Source organism: Thalassophryne amazonica, chromosome 10 (assembly GCF_902500255.1).
Source record: "Thalassophryne amazonica chromosome 10, fThaAma1.1, whole genome shotgun sequence".
NCBI lineage: Eukaryota > Metazoa > Chordata > Actinopteri > Batrachoidiformes > Batrachoididae > Thalassophryne > Thalassophryne amazonica.
The window spans coordinates 52,707,737-52,722,471 of NC_047112.1; the positions used below are offsets into that span (position 1 = coordinate 52,707,737).

Here is a 14,735-nt window from a genome sequence, read left to right on the forward strand (position 1 = left end):
TGCAGCCAATTTTGGGCTTGAGCAGGAGACTTTGAGCGATATTCTACAAAAGGAAGAGATCATTCGAGTCATTGCAGATCCTGATAAGATTGCAAGATAGGCTGAGGTGAAAAAGCGTATGAGAAAGATTACATATGAGGAGGCCGATTCAGCCCTTCTTCTTTGGTTTTGGCAGAAATGTGTTTTACCGGACACACAAATTGATTCGGAGATACTTCGACAAAAGGCAGAGTTCTTTGTGTGGGAGTTTGGTCATGAAGATCTGAAGATTTCCACAACCGGTAACTGATAAAGTCTGTTATATGCAAGAGTCACATATAATCCGTTACATACATATAACATATTTTGTCCATTTTATAAATATAGTGGATTTCGATTTTAACAGACAAAATTTGGTGTTCCACCTGAATCCATTAGATGCGAGTTTTACTGTATTGCACTTACTAGGTAGGGCAGAAACAGACAGGCTCAGAAAGTCAGTCAGCACTAATTTTGTTCCTCTTTCCAGCAAAGTTCTGTCATTATCACATTAAACCAAACTGCAGGTAGGAAACTGAAGTACTGTATCATTGCAGTTAATAGTATTATGCTCATCATGCAGAAAAAGAAAAAAAAAAACAAAAACAAATGAGCTACAGTGGGGTTAAAAAGTTACTTTGTATTCTCGTCGATACACACATTGTTAAACTGAAATTGTAATAACAAAAATGAATTTACAAAATAAGGAAATGAAAAGTTTGGTGCAGATTATGGTATGAGGTGGCTGCGTCATAATTTTTGTTGATTGCTGGGTTCATCAACTTTTGACCTTTGTGTTTGCTGACTGCTTACTGTGCTTGTATGTGCACATTTTAAGCACGTGCTTTAAATATCTAAAGCTAAATATGTAATAATGGAAAATAAAGTGTGTAGCAAGCTTTGACCTTTTAATACTACATAATTTCATGTTAGATTGTATTAATCTGCATTTTACAGTCATTCTGTTCTTGTGTGATCATCACCAACTGTATTATCAGTGCATCATGAAATGTATAACTTAACTGAGCAGTTCATCCAAACACAAAGTATCTCAATTCATTTTTGATGGAAGTGGAATGTTCCAACATTTCAAATGAGATTTGTTATTGACTCACTGATGAGGAAGAGGGTGTAAAAAAGTCAGATGTTGTATTAAAATTATAGAATGCTTAAAACTTGTACGTAGTGCTTTGTCATTTGGTTGCATGTGCTTGTGTTTTGTCTTCCATCATTTTAGGTAAGTAGGGATAGTAATATAAACAAAATGTTTAAAATCTAGTTTTTCTTTTGAGCTGCCCATTAGTAATCAACAGCAGCACAGTTCACTGATCTACATTTACATACGTAGATCAGTGGAAAAACAGTAACATTTTTGTTACATTTGAATACTTCATCTAACTTCATTTTCACATCTCAAAGGGGAAAAAAGGATGCATTATAATGACAATCAAAATACAACTTTCTGATGCAACTCTACGTTCATTAGAGGATGGGCAGGGGTGGTTGTGAACCACATACCTTTTGCTTTGGAAACAAGCACTAACTCCTTGGCCACCCTTTGACCCATAAGATACAGATAAAAGACACACAGAATATGAACAAAATGTCTCAATTTATGATTTTCAACAGGTTTCAACAGCAAAATTAGAACTAACAGCTGATAAATATTTACAATGTAGAAATTATCCTCAAACAGTCAGGTGTTAAACACTTGAGTTTATTATAGAGCAAATTATTTTTTATTTTATTATTTATTGCAGAATAAGTAAGCAGCTGTAGCAGCACGCACTAATACTAATACAGCACCTCTGCCCAAATCCCAGTGGGATTTTGCAATGTTCAAGTAATATTTAGTTTTTAAATCCAGATCGTTGCCAAGATTTTAAATTTCCTCTTTGGTCTCCATGTCTCATGAGAATTTTCTGCTGTCCTGCAGGTAGAGTTAGACAAAAACACAACAGTGCTGATGCATATAATGGGTTACATGTAAATGCAACATCAGAAAGTTTATTCATAATTTTGCGACATCTTTGCTGACATTAAATATATTCTTGTTTTTGCCTCCAGCAGCCCTACTTATAAAAACAAAACCATTTGTCGGACCTTAGATGCCAAGCAAGCTGTACGCTACCCCCCACCCCCATATTTTTCTTCAAAAGTCACATTTTCTCTCCATCTCCTGCACATCATCTCTTCCTCTTTTCTCTGCCGCTGCAGACAGGGAACCTTCGGCCCTCGCCGGTGTGAGCAAGAAGCAAAATGACTGGACTGTCAGTCGACTCCGCCTGCATATGCCTGTTGTTGATGGGAGGCGGGTAGGGGGAATCAGACAGAGAAATAAATAACGCCATCATCAGCATATCAAGACGCTATTCCTTGTGACATTTGGTTGAAATCTGGGACACAGTTGCATTCATTGTTCAGTGAGCTCTTCAACACAGTTAAACCCACCGACAGCAATGAATGTTGATTGTGACCTTTGCTGCGGTTTCGTAGCCTGCAGTCTGTTATCCCTTTGGGGGGGCTTGGGCGGTGTATAGCAGAGTTGGCGGGGAATCAAGGACTCCTTTACTACCTTTATATTTATTTATTTTTCTGAAGACAGTGCGTGACAACAGCTGGCCACGGGGTACAGTCAACGGTCGATGGTTTTTTAAAAATCTAGTTCAAACTCACCGACAGCGTTGAATGTTCACTGGGGCGAGCACAGACCTGACGGTGACCGAGGATGACAGCCTGATTGGAGATGCAGAGGGTTTAAGTCTTCTCTGTGGGCGGAGTGGCTTCCAAATCTCTTTGTCTCATCTTCTCTACAGGAAGGATGCTGGAAATATCTGCCATTAACCTCAAAGCTGAATATTCCCGTTTCAGTATATACTAAAATCCACAGCGTTACTTCCGGGGTTCTCACAATTTACTAACAGCTACAAATCAGTTTCTTACACACTTAAACTTTAAAGCAATAAACATAAAGCACTTTTTAGGGGTATTAAAAATACATGAGATTTAAGATTAAAGTAAATAACTATGCATCATAAACTGATTTTTCTCACAATCTGACTTGGTTCCATTTGTGACGGCTCTGCAATCACAGTGATGAAAGCTTTCTGAGAGTTCCTCGGCTTTCGGATGTGCAGTTACCGCTATTAATAACTAGACATAGTCAACATGATGTGGTCAACTGCTGACAGGCCATTTTCAAGAAAACGCTAACCACAGTTAGCACATTTGGTTACTCGTTAATGATTAGCATAATCATATGCAGTCATATGCAGTTAGTGTTTTCTTTATGCAGCTCAGCAGTAGACAAATGCACTATATCAACTTAACAATGGCGTTAATAAAGAACAGTACTGTCAAAACACAAATGTGAATAGCAGTTACAGCCAGCGTATCGGAAACATGGAGCTCAACATTCGACTGCATAGCAACACTCACAACTGCGATTTATAATTGTCATACTGCTCATAATTTTTGCGATTTTCATTTGTGAATTGGATCAACATCGCACATCTCTCTGCTGTCTTTGCAATCCACGTGAGTGTTGACACAGAAAGTGCCTCTAGCGAGCAACCGCTGTATTGTAGAATCTGAATTATTAACCACTTGTAGCTTTCAAAATCCATGCAGTTACATTTTGAAACAAGTATCAATGTCTTTAAATGGGCAGCGCAGTCTCGTTTGAGGGCGGGCGCAAAAGGGGTGAAATATGACGCATACAACGTAATTTCTCTCCTTCCGGGGATGGAAATATGTCACTTTCTATGAGTTTTTGGGCAAATAACATACAAACAAGGTGAAAATGCAAAGAAGAAGTGACGATGCAGTGGAACGTGGACATGTGTTGCGGTTTGTTTTTGACCCGGAGCACAAACATGTTGAGGCGATTTTGCAGGCGAGAGAACGGAGCTACTCTGGTTAGCTGTGAAGGCTAGCACTTACTGACACGACCTCTCCCATTTGCCTTGTCTTCTCTTCTCCACTGGGAACCGAAAAAAACTAAACAAAAAAAAACTGTTTTTGCGACTGTTTCGGTGATTACAGCAGAAAACAAAACAGTACACCATTATTGCACAACAGGAGCGGCTGTCCCCATAAGTGGTCACATCCTGCGATATCATGCAGGGTACAAACGCGACTGCGCTGCCCTATTCATACAGTACATTGTCACCTGCTGCCTCCTGGTGCATTGTTGACCTTTTTCAAATTGTACCTGAGAGAGAGAGAGAGAAATGAAATCAGGGATAAAATTTCTGACATACACTACATCAAGTAGAATTTATCACCTGCTACTTACAACTAACATCATTAATGTTTAATTAGATTTATTATTAATTGAGCTTCTGCTCACTAGCAGTTACCGCACCATCAACAGGTTGCCAACATTATTTACTAAATAATAATGTATGAGTATTGATGTTAGCAGTGACCCCCACGGGGGCAGCTACCATGGAGACGGGCATGGCGTAAGACTAGTGTGGTGCGCCAAGAACAAGAGGGAACAGATACGCGTCCAGACAGGCGACTGAGGCGTGGTCCTGCGTGTGAACGGCAGCTGACCTGGTATACACCTGTAATAATACCTGATCTGTCCTATAAAGTTGCACAGACACACGGTTGTTGTGCCAGCATATGGAAGCTTGTAGTGTCTCAGCGATCAACAGTTACACGGTGGACTCATCTTGAAACTCCTGACTCAAGACGGGCACCTGGGCGGAAGCTGCAGCTTGTCGTCATACGTCGTCCTGAAGCACAGCGGCATGGCCTCTCTAAAGCCTGAAGGGCCGCACACACGGTGGAGGAGGAGGAAAACGAAACTGTCAGCTATGTCAGAGATGAGTATAGCCTCTTGTCTCACTATGATGTGGCACTGCATCAAAACACCGGCGTGGTTTTTCTTCTCTTGCACTAAATCCAGGAAAGCAGCTGCCTGGAGTCTTGCATGTGAGGTTTCATTATGCAGCGCTGAATCATCGTTGGTCATCACGAGTAAAACACACATTTGTGAGAAATATCATCAGTTACTTTTGTGATAACATGACAGTAAAAGTCAGGTCAAAACAGGACATGACAGAGTGAGTGAGAAGTGATGTGCAAAAGTCTTAAACCCGCTACTGTTTGTAGATGTGGTTTTTGGTGTTAAAAGATCAAATGTCTTGAGATATATAAAATGCCTATTTTTGTAAATAAATGTTGTGTATTAAAGATCATAACAGTTTGTCAGATGTCTGTGAACAGCTCAGATCTTGGTGCAGAGTGATTAAAAGTGTGCAAAAGTCTTATGGGCCTTTCACACTGAAGACGTCGGAAGCATCAAATGTGTCAAAAATCGGTCTAAAAAGCATTATTTTCAATGATCCATCATCCGACGGACTGGGAGGCGTTGACGGATTGGCCTGAAGTGTTCAATGTGAAAGGCCCTTCACACATCCCTGTGTTTCTGGATAAATTCAGTTTTAGTTTTTTTTTTTTTTTTCATTATATGAATAAAATGCTTCATCTGAAATCTTCAAATAGTAATTTCACATAAAAGGTTAATCTACACTCAACAAAAATATAAGCGCAGCACTTTTGGTTTTGCTCACATTTTGTATGAGATGAACTCAAAGATCTAAAACTTTTTCCACATACACAATATCACCATTTCCCTCAAATATTGTTCACAAACCAGTCTAAATCTGTGATAGTGAGCACTTCTCCTTTGCTGAGATAATCCATCCCACCTCACAGGAGTGCCATATCAAGATGCTGATTAGACACCATGATTAGTGCACAGGTGTGCCTTAGACTGCCCACAATAAAAGGCCACTCTGAAAGGTGCAGTTTTATCACACAGCACAATGCCACAGATGTCGCAAGATTTGAGGGAGTGCAATTGGCATGCTGACAGCAGGAATGTCAACCAGAGCTGTTGCTCGTGTATTGAATGTTTATTTCTCTACCATAAGCCGTCTCCAAAGGCGTTTCAGAGAATTTGGCAGTACATCCAACCAGCCTCACAACCGCAGACCACGTGTAACCACACCAGCCCAGGACCTCCACATCCAGCATGTTCACCTCCAAGATCGTCTGAGACCAGCCACTCGGACAGCTGCTGAAACAATCGGTTTGCATAACCAAAGAATTTCTGCACAAACTGTCAGAAACCGTCTCAAGGAAGCTCATCTGCATGCTCGTCGTCCTCATCAGGGTCTCGACCTGACTCCAGTTCGTAGTCGTAACCGACTTGAGTGGGCAAATGCTCACATTCGCTGGCGTTTGGCACGTTGGAGAGGTGTTCACGGACGAATCCCGGTACACACTGTTCAGGGCAGATGGCAGACAGCGTGTGTGGCATCGTGTGGGTGAGCGGTTTTCTGATGTCAATGTTGTGGATCGAGTGGCCCATGGTGGCGGTGGGGTTATGGTATGGGCAGGTGTCTGTTATGGACGAAGAACACAGGTGCATTTTATTGATGGCATTTTGAATGCACAGAGATACCGTGACGAGATCCTGAGGCCCACTGTTGTGCCATACATCCAAGAACATCACTTCATGTTGCAGCAGGATAATGCACGGCCCCATGTTGCAAGGATCTGTACACAATTCTTGGAAGCTGAAAATGTCCCAGTTCTTGCATGGCCGGCATACTCACCGGACATGTCACCCATTGAGCATGTTTGGGATGCTCTGGACCGGCGTATACGACAGCGTGTACCAGTTCCTGCCAATATCCAGCAACTTCACACAGCCATTGAAGAGGAGTGGACCAACATTCCACAGGCCACAATTGACAACCTGATCAACTCTATGCGAAGGAGATGTGTTGCACTGCATGAGGCAAATGGTGGTCACACCAGATACTGACTGGCACCCCCCCCCCAGTAAAACAAAACTGCACCTTTCAGAGTTTTTGAGTTCATCTCATACAAAATGGGAGCAAAACCAAAAGTGTTGCGTTTATATTTTTGTTGAGTGTATTTTACCAGCTGTCTGAACAGTATGATGTTTTTGGTTTTTTTTTTTTCTTTCTCAACTGTTACATTGTTACACACTGTGGCTTCAGTTTTAACTGCACCAGCAAGTCCTGCTTGTCTGTGGAAACAAAAATCATGGTGAGAACAAGGTTAAACTCAAAACTATCTTTTTTGTTATAATGTCAAAAACTTAAAAAAAAAAATCAAAGAAGGAAAAACAAGTTGAATTTCTTTGAGTATTTAAATAAAATTTCTAAAAAGAAAAAGATGCAATATATATCTGCATTTTTTTTTCAGGTGCTCACAAGTATACTATCAATTCAGCTAGCCCCAGAAAAAAAGAAAGATTCCACATGCTACATATTTTGTATATGACTTCAATGTTGTGCAGATTTCATTTTTTATTTATTTAAAGTAGCCCTGGATCATGCAAATGGTTTATTTTATGAAAAATTACTATTTTATTTTATAATTGTTATAAATGAATTCAAATTTCTGAAAGAATGTTTTCAGTCTTTTGAAAAGTCAGTTTTTATTATTTTTATTTATTTCTTTAGTTTTATTAAAGAAAACATGCATTCAAACCAGACAGTGGATTATTGGGTTTAAAGGGTTAAAGAACACCTGATATTTTTTGGATTGTAAAAAAAATTAAAAACTTCAATTTTCCTTCCAGGTTTTAGTGTTATCAATGATTCCACAAATGCACCAAATGGTTGATGATCAATCAATAATAAATTGATCATCATGTGATCATGTGATGTTCTTGTAAAAAAAAAGGGGGGGGGGCATTACTCTTCCAAATCATTGCTATTTCAGATAAAAGTCACATAAGATATTATTTTGTTTTATCATAACTTAAATATATTGTCTTTTTTTTTTTTATCTTTTCTCATGCATATCATTTTTTTTATACACAATGCTGTATATGGATTACTGGGTGTCACAATGGTTAGCACAGTTGCCTCACATAATGAAGGTCCTGGGTTCAAGCCCAGTTCCTTCCTGTGTGCAGTTGAGTGTCGTCTCTTTGTGGGTTTTCTTTGGTTTCGTCTCACCATCAAAGCACGCACATTAGATCTGGAGTTGTATCAGAGCTGCTTCTAATTTACACATCTCAGTTCATCTTTTGAGACACTGGGCACTCGTGGAAAAAAATTAAATATCTTCTTAATACAAAACATCTCAATTTTAAATAAATGAATAGTTTGCTTGCTGCTGATGCGTCATCCAATCTTGGACCAAAAAGCACAGCTCTTGCTGCTGGGGACACTGCAGTCTTTGCCTCTCTGCTCTGCTGAAAACTGATTTGAGTGACAGTGTTGGAATTGACAGAAGTGGATGAGGAGGAATGTTGCTTTATAAGGTCTTCTTTGGCCGCGGGAGGAGTGTGACAGTGGGAAGAAAGATCCAGGACGTGCATCTTCAGAGAGCAGGGCCCTGAGCTGACAATGTGGGCTTAATCTGAGTGACAAGGACTACACATCAGCACTGAAACCAGCCGGGGCTGATGAGACGAGCTGAGGAAGAGAGAGCGAGTAAGGGTGTCCTTCCTTCAAACAAGCTGGCCTTAATGGCACAGACAGTTCTGACATTTAACCACTGAATCATTTTTAGATAAGTGGATTCTGTGGTTGGCGTGAGTGGAGTTGTGACTTGGAAAAGTTTCATGAAGCTTTTTTTTCTGCTTCAAGCTAAATATGAAGATCTTTGGAAAAGAAATCATTTTGATCTCAAGTGTTGAAGCTTCCTGTTGAGGTTGTGAAAATTAAAACAGAAATTTTAAAACAAAACCAGTCAAACAAGTCTATGTAACAGTCACATTTCATAATTAGTATTGCAGGACCTGTCAAAACAACTTGATAATCCCAGAAAGACAAACTGCACGTGCTAATCAAATTATGCCCAAACAACAAAGGACCCATCTGTACTCTGTATTACAGGAGCGTGTGAATCTGCAGTACTTTGATTTCCGAGGATACGTTTTATTGGCAGACGTTCTCGGACGTCGGTGGAGACGAGACGTTTTATGACAGTTCTTCTGTCAGTTCTGATTGATTATTTAATTTATGAAAAATCTTTCTTGTACTCCCCAAAATCTTTATCATCATGCTCCTCTCTCTCTACTGATGTCATCTGGGAAAATATTTTTTGAAAAAAGTATGGTAAAATAATTCTTTTTAAAATAGGGTTTATTAAAAAAAAAGTTTTTTTTTTTTTTCCTTTTTTGGGAAATAGGAAAGAATATGAAGTAATTTTTGTTGAGATGACAACAACAATAATAATAGTAGTCACAAATTACATTAGCAATACTAATAATAAAGAATGCCAAAAAGCTACAAATGTCTTCAAATTACCAGGAAATTTGAACTAAAGTTATTTTGATTATTGTTTGTTAATCTCTTTTAGAAGTAACTGATTTATATATTTAACTTCTATAATAATAAGTGCCCTGAGTAATTATAGCAACAATACTACTACTACTACTACTACTAATAATAATAATAAAAAATGCCAAAAAGCTGCAAATGTCTTCAAATTACCAGGAATTTTGAACTAAAGTTATTTTCATTATTGATATGTCTGCCAATCTCATCTAATTGATAAGTAAGTGACATTATTTAACTTCTGTAATAATAATAACAGGGCTGTGAAAACATCATGGGTGGGGTGGGGGGGGTGTTGTACTCTTTAACTGTGATCGTTACTGAGTTTTTAAAATCACAAAGCGTTCTTTTTTTAACGACATCATGCAAGTTTTATAAGTCCGTGGACACTGATCTGTGTGTTACAGATACATAAAAGTTTCCTCAGATCCGCAGAGATTCGCGGAGGAAAAATGCCACTCAAAGCCTGGCTGTTATGACAGTTGTCGTAAAGCGGGACTGGTTGGTTGCTGCGGTGACGCTGTGTGGCTCCTGTGCAAAGCTTAGCTAAACGTAGCATGTGGACATCGCAAACTTTTAGAACTTTTTAAAAGAAGAATTTTGCAGCATGTCTGTGTCACGGAGCGACATCAGACAGAGAAAGAGGGTTTGAAAAAGTGTGATAAGGACAAGAATCCGTGGAATTGTTGCTGGCTTCATGAACGCACTTGAAAGATAAACGGGAAAAGCGAACTGGTAATAATTTTTTTCTCTCTCTGGAAAATAAACACTGTGCTGTTCAAACAGGATTTCAGAAAAGATTATATGCCTTTTTTTCTTTCATTAATCTAGACTTTCTTTCATTGAAAAACAAGACTGTGGCTTTGAATGAATTTAGGCTACATGAATTTACACAACAATGTAAATTAGTTTTTATTAATGTAAACTTTTTTCATGGGAAAAAAGACTGGCTTGGAGTGGATTTACAGGAATTTACACATGAATGTGTGGCTTTTTTACTATAAGGTATGTTATTGATATTTTACCCTGATTTTTAAAATATTCTACAATCTTTAGCTGTGGTTTTTGACATGGTTTAACAGTATTTTCAGTCTTCATGAATTTCATGTAGTTTAACTGTTCTTAATGCATAATTTGGTTTACAATTGAAAGGAAAATCATTCCAGGTCCTACTTCCACATCATATTCTGTTATTTCAACATGATAATTGATGGTTCAAATGAAAGATTGAATCTAGGATCATTTAAATATGCACTGATTTTGAGATTTGTTCTTCCAGGAGATGTTGAAAAAGTATCAGTAGATGAAAATTTAATTTGGTTTCTGGGGCCCCACAAGGCCCTAGACCCCGGCTCCTGAGGAGCTGCGCCCCCCAGACTCCCTGCGAATTTTCCTCGAATTTTACAATTTTCATTTCACAGCCCTGAATAATTGCTGTAGCAACTATAGCGACACTACTACTAATAATAATAATTACAATAATGCCAAAATGCTTCAAATGTCAAAATTTTAAGGAATTTCCTACTAACTTATTTGCATTCATATAATATTTATTTAATGTCTGTAATGTTAATTAAAATGTCTGTTTGGATTTTACCTTCATTTAATTTGTTTTATTTACTCCCCAAGAGGGTCGCCCCTTTGAGTCTGGTATGCTTGAGGTTTCTTCCTCAAATCATCAGAGGGAGGTTTTCCTTGCCACTGTTACCTGTGTGCTTGGCTCTGGGGGTTGGTAAGGTTAGACCTTACTTGTGTGATGCGCCTTGAGGCAACTTTGTTATGATTTGGCGTTAAATAAATTAAATTATTTGTTTTCTTTTGTGGGTGAGGGTCAAAACTGATGTATTCAGTTCGCAATAATTTAAAACATGAAAAGAATTAGAAAAAAATCTTCAAATGTGAAAAGCTGAAACCAATTCAAAGTCTGACTTTTTAGCCTGAATGAAATAATTAGTATATTACAAAAATACTTAAAAAAAAAAAAAAAAAATTATGCCAACTGATTCTTCAGTTATCTGTTTCGGAACTAACCTGCTACACAACATGAGTTTTAACAAGTGAGAAATGTTAGTGTGTAGTTTGTACATTAAAAACAATGTGTGTGACATTTCTGCCTCGCAATATACAAACAAATATTCAGCTGCAGCTATTTACTGATTTGAGACACAAACCTGTAATTCTTTTTTGTTTTACACCAACAATGTGTCTTGTAATGTTACAGATATTTCTGTAAAGTCATCAGGAAATGTGACCTCTAGTTTCTCTTTGACTTTTTTTTTTTAACTTGATGTAAAACGCTTTGGACAGAGTTTGTGGGGGAGGAAATTCCTGCCTGCAGGTACAGACCGGCCTCCTCCGTCTGCAGACAACACAGCGCGACGTGTTTGTCTTCATGCTCACCTGCTCACTCGCTGTGTGTTTGTGTGTCTGTGAGTGTGGTGACTCGGCCCGTCTGTGCACAGCTGGAACGGCGTCGCTGTCTTCGTCTGATGGCCTGTGATTACACACACACACACACACACACACAAAACCACAGATGGGTGTTTAGTCCACTGACAAGATCTTATACATTTACAGGCTAGCTGTGTATTAGGAAATGAATAATTTTCGATAAGTTTAAAGGGGTACTCTTCATATTCTTTCTGCCCCACAGGACTGGTTTTATGAAACTGAGCACAGACGTGCATCAAAGCTCAGTGACGTGTCATTTGTCTTAAAATCTCGTAAACGCGGATTACTTTTTCAGAATGATCAACATCAAAAGCCAAAAAAAAAAAAGATCCTAAAGTTATGAAATCTGACATTACTCCATTTGTCAACAAAAGTAACCGTTTTCTGTAGATCTATGGGCCAAAATGATTCATTTCATCTGGTTCGCCTTTGGTAACACACATCTACAAGTCCATCTTATAGACTGCACTGTTGAACTGAAAAAAACTACTTGAGTTTCATTTCTCCATACGGGCAGTGAACACAACACCGACGCCTTTCATCAATGCCAGTGATGCGTTCACATGACCAGCTGCAATGACCTGAATGTAGTTATTGTGTCTGCATGCGACACGGATCAGCTCTTTTCTTAAGTGCGTACGTGCCAAGTAACATCTGATTTGGACCGTTTGAACATGTGGTCCAGGGTATGATTTCAGTCTGACGTGAGGTTAAATGACTGCTGTGAGATCACATACATGTCACTTAGGCAGTGTTCACATTATTGGCTCTAGTGACCTAAACCACATTTTTGTCCAACTTGATGTTTTTCTCTCAACAGTTCACACGTTTACTTTAACACTTAAAATAACCTGAATCTGAATTTGGTTTTTGTCCTGCATGTAAACGCTGATCCAATTAAAAAAAAAATGCTTAACATAGTGTAAACACATTAAATTGTAGTTAATTCTTTTTCACTTTTATACTTAATTAAGTTGTACATGCAGTTCAAGATATGTTTCAGATATAATTCGTATTAATATCCCAAAACATGACAACAGTGTGAACTGTTACACCAAATACAGGTTAGCTACAAATATGATATGGAAAAAAAATACAAAAAATGATTCAAAACTCTTCATTTGACAATATGAACTATACTTTATGAATATGAATGCAAACTGTCCAGATGAATAGAATAGATCTGATTAAAAAGAAACAACTGATTTGTATCACTTCAGATAGTAATGCAAATAGAGCCTAGCCCTGTTGTTCACACTGCATGCTTAATGGAACTTGGACTTAAATGCATCCAACATCCATTAATTTGGGCTTGGCTACATCCTGGCATTTTTGTTTTTTGTTTGTTTTTTGTGTGTGTACTCTCATGTTCATGCATGGGAAAAATAACACATTTGAGTTCCTCTGAGCCAATTAACAAGATGTGGTGCTATGATGTTTTTAATGTAACCACTTCCATCAAAGAAATGTGTGCTTCTGCACATCTGTTAATGAACTACTGGTTTGCTTGTTCCTACAGCTAACTTTGTTTTCTTTCTTTTTTCATCATCATTTTTCATAATGTTCACTTTCTTGTGGAAAAAGCATCGATACATGGTGATAAAAAAAAAATTTAATAATGGAATTTAAAATGGATATGATAACGTGATGTTTCTTGAAGATCTGGATAAATGTGTGCAAACGGCAGAATGCAGATGCGGCTTGGCTGTAACATGCGCTTTACTGCGTGCCCACTGCAAACTGAACTCTAGTATTTTGGGTTGGCGCTGGAAAAATTGCTTAATTTGAAGATGTCATTCACTCGGAATGAAGAAAAAAGAAAACCTAAAAACTAACAAAGAAATGAATTAATAACAGAAATGATCATTATTCAGCGCCGGTGTCGATCAGCATAATACACTGTGCATATTTTTCTTTGTTTCTTCGTCCGGTTGTCAGGGCGCTGACAGATCCAGGCTGACGTGTATAACCCCGCTCACAGACGTGCACATCGAGGTCTGAGTACAGCTGGAGGTGGTCTCTTGCCAAAGCTGCAGGCGGGCTGACTGTATTCATATTCATCACACACACTCTCATTGGAAGTGACAGGAGCAACACACACACACAGAGCTGTGCAAAATATCCACGAGTAAATCAATATTTCAAGGGCAACCTGCAAATAACAACAATTTTGCTGCCTGCACTGCATTATTCTGCCTTTGAATTCTTTAATAGCCAGTCAGCTGACAGCGCCACCACAAGAGTGAGAGAGGTAGAGGAAAACACTCTCTCTCTCACTCCAGACAAACTCCATAGGGCACCAAATAATGACCTTCCTTGTCATTATCGCCTCTCTGGTCCTCACTTCCTTTCGTCTCCTTCATAATCATTGCCGCCATTGTTTACAGCACGCAGCTAAATAGGAACATCAATACACACGTCCATTAGGAAGCGAGCGAGTGTGTTCATCTTAGATTCGGAAGTGCCTTAATACCAGACGTGCTATTCTCTCACACGGCATTTTGGCTGGATGTTAAACAAGCCAGAGCCGTGGGCGTTAGGTACGTGCAGATGTCGATGTGCGGAAATTCAATGTGATGTGAGGAAAAATCAGAAATATCACCCATAAATAAGCTGTGTGGTTTTCATATGTCACATAATTTGTAGGTAAATGTTTACGTAGCGACGGTAAGACTTCTTGAGCTCCGGCAATGATCATGTGCGATTTCAATATTTTTCTTCTGGAACATTTTATCATCTCAATCATAGATTCCCAAATATATATCCTATTCCACAGAGCCCAGTTCCTTCCCGTTCCATCCCAAATAGCAATAACAAATCAGGGAGAGCTTTGAAGCATCACAGTAACGTCTTAATCCAGCTTTTGTCAATCTTGAACAAACTTGGTATAGGCAGTAGTTATGGCCATCATCAGCAACTGTT

The 14,735-nt window shown here is 38.7% G+C and overlaps 2 long non-coding RNA genes across 4 annotated transcripts in view; both read right to left on the bottom strand.

Moving 5' to 3' along the window:
• Positions 1-808: 808 nt before the first annotated feature.
• LOC117518775 overlaps positions 809-14,735 on the bottom strand; it is a 74,687-nt gene continuing 60,760 nt past the window's right edge. For 2 of the 3 annotated variants that reach the window (XR_004563070.1, XR_004563071.1), the window contains one exon: positions 11,353-11,856. This is a non-coding gene — a long non-coding RNA (uncharacterized LOC117518775). Of the gene's footprint in view, positions 820-11,352; positions 11,857-14,735 lie in introns of those variants that run through there. The other variant, XR_004563072.1, reaches the window with a different exon arrangement.
• Positions 1,913-3,582, bottom strand: LOC117518776. Its single transcript, XR_004563073.1, has 2 exons — positions 2,695-3,582; positions 1,913-2,313 (listed from the first exon to the last, which is right to left on the bottom strand). It is a non-coding gene; the product is annotated as an uncharacterized LOC117518776 (long non-coding RNA).